General features: G+C 39.8%; 1 non-coding gene across 1 annotated transcript; it reads right to left on the bottom strand.

Annotated features, from left to right (window-relative positions):
* Positions 1–1525: 1525 nt before the first annotated feature.
* LOC112134011 (U6 spliceosomal RNA) lies at positions 1526–1629 on the bottom strand. The gene has a single exon (XR_002915603.1). It is a non-coding gene; the product is annotated as a U6 spliceosomal RNA (small nuclear RNA).
* Between the last annotated feature and the right edge of the window lie 1229 nt (positions 1630–2858).

Below are 2858 nucleotides of genomic sequence, written 5' to 3' on the forward strand. Positions count from 1 at the left end.
GATGGGTGATTTCTGCATTTTCAACTGAGGAACCGGGTTCATCTCACTGGGGAGCATCGGAAAGTGGGTGCAGGAGAGTGGTTGCAGCACACCCAGCGTGAGCCAAAGCAGGGCGAGGCATTGCCTCACCCAGGAAGCGCAAGGGGTCAGGGAATTCCCTTTCCTAGTCAAAGAAAGGGGTGACAGACGGCACCTGGAAAATCGGGTCACTCCCACCCTAATACTGCACTTTTCCAAGGGCTTTAGCAAATGGCACACCAAGAGATTATATCCTGTGCCTGGCTGGGAGGGTCCTACGCCCACAGAGCCTCGCTCATCGCTAGCACAGCAGTCTGAGATCAAACTGCAAGGCAGCAGGGAGGCTGGTGGAGGGGCGCCTGCCATTGTCGAGGCTTGAGTAGGTAAACAAAGCCGCTGGGAAGCTCAAACTGGGTGGAGCCCACCGCAGCTCAAGAAGGCCTGGCTGCCTCAATTTTTCAAGTTTTCTACAATGATGAAGTTTAAATTATAAAACAAATCTCACATTGAAAAGAAAAAAAAGAAACTACAAAACATCCAAACTCAAAAAGTCCAAAATTCTTTTAAAAAGTAGTTTTGGGTTAAGGCTGCTTCCATAAATAATTCTGGTAAAGCTGGTTTTCCTTTCCCCAGTTTTCACCCAGTGAAATAGACATGCTTCTGAGGTTCTGTGGCAGGCAATAATCTAAAGATGATGCTTCAAGTTTCTTATATTTAGTTATTCAAATATTAGCCTAGCTACTTCTGAGAAGGGATTTCAAAGATATAAGCAAGACTACTGATCAACTGACTTTAAAAGAGGGAGGTTTTATGGATTATCTGGGTAGGCCCAATTTAATCACTTGAGTCCCTTAAGAACAGAAGAGAGTGGCAGAAGAAGAAGGAAAAATTGATTCAAAGCAGGAAGAAGCAGGAGAAGCAGATGAAGATTCTATACATCTTTTGCCTTTAAGATGGAGGAGACTCAAACTCCAATAGTCCAAAAGCTGGGGATTATAGGTGGTCTCTACAACATGAGGACAACCTCTGGCTTACAGTCAGAAAGAAAACAGGGACCCCAGTCCTACAGCTGCTCAAAACTGATTTTCACAAAACAACTTGTTTGAATCTGGAAAGAGGTTGTCCCCCAGAGCATCCAGACAAAAGCCAGGCTGCTTGATAGCTGTACTTTGGCATTGTAAGACCCTAAGCAGAGAACCCAGTTATACTCAGACTTTTGGCCTACAGAAATATAAGATAATAAATGTTTTTTTAAAGCCTCTTAATTTGTGGTAATTTGTTATAGCAGCAACAGAATATTAATACAGGTCCAAATCCTTACTTGTAGGCTTGATAGGAGCCTATAGTCTTAGGCTTTATTTAGTCCTTCTAAATCTTGTATCTATGGCTGCTTTTTTATGAGCCTTGCTAAAGAATTTAAGGGCAATCTGATAAAATCACTAAAGGCAAAAAAACACATTTAAATATCAGTGTTTGCACCTTGATCTAAAGTGGTGACTTTTACTGTGAAAATCAGGTGTATTATAGATTTTAGGAACATTTTGCCCGGGGGTTATGCTAATCTTCTCTGTATCATTCCAATTTTAGCATATGTGGTGCCAAAGCAAGCACTACTTTAGGAACATTTTGGATGAACAAGTGTCTTATCATCTCTTTAGTAATAATACATAAGCACTACCATGGGCCTACTTTGAAGGACCAACATTGGTTATTACATTTGTGCAACTTGGACTTAGAGCCTGGATTACATGGGCTTTTATATCTGAAATTCTCTGATTCCTTGGAAAGTGACATTTTAATTGTTATCAGATGATTAATATGTAGTGCAGATGCATAAGTTTACTGAAAAGCAACAATTATTAACATTTTAACAGTTATTTCCATTGCTAATATCTTTGTTTTCTAAAACTCATATCAAGGTTGCTTAAAACTATTTTCTCCCCAGTATATATAGAATGTTGTTTTATATAGAGACAAATTTATGGCCTGGTGTGACAGCTCATGCCCTGCAATCCCAGCACTTTGGGAGGCTGAGACGGGCGGATCGATTGAACCCAGGAGGTCGAGGCTGCAGTGAGCTGTGGAGACCACTGCCCTCCAGCCTGGGCGACAGAGCGAGACCCTGTCTAAAACTAAAAAGTAAATTTGTGTATTATGAATATAGATGTATGGCTAGAAAAAATGCAATAAATAGGTCCCATGTGAAAATGTTTATTTTCTTGGATTTATGAACACTATATTTTCCAGTCATTCAAACTAATTCACTGATTAGTGTTGCCAGTTACATTCTTTTAATCTGTTAAAATGCAGCTGCCCATAAAAACAGAGTAACTAGATTCAGACTAAAGTAATTATTCCATTCCTTTGACATTTGCTGAGAAAGTTAGCTTACCATATCAGAGTTAAAGTTATCCCTCGTTTCACAAGCTTTTCACAACTTTACACAAAATGTAAATTGTCTCTGTGTTAACATTAACTAGACCAAACTTACTCTAAGCTTCTATATTAAAGTCTATACTTCCAGTGAATAATTTGATTCTGAATGCAACGATCAGGTTTATTATCTAAAGCACAATAACTCAGGCAAACTTTTAATTAGTTCTTCAAATTACTTGAAAACTTTAAGCCAGCTGAATGATTAGGGCAAGGCTTCAATTGCTTCCTCTGTTTTGTAATGTTATCACTTGGCTGAGAAACCGGATGGAGCCACCATAGAGAACTCAGAAACCAGGAACCGCCCTCAAGAGGAGAAAGTCACACTTCACTCTTTTACTCATCTTAGCTGACTTTCTCCACATACCTCACTAGATATGACCCTGATCCTGAGTCAGATTTGAAGA

The sequence above is a fragment of the Pongo abelii genome, chromosome 5, assembly GCF_028885655.2.
Source record: "Pongo abelii isolate AG06213 chromosome 5, NHGRI_mPonAbe1-v2.0_pri, whole genome shotgun sequence".
In the NCBI taxonomy this organism is placed as follows: domain Eukaryota; kingdom Metazoa; phylum Chordata; class Mammalia; order Primates; family Hominidae; genus Pongo; species Pongo abelii.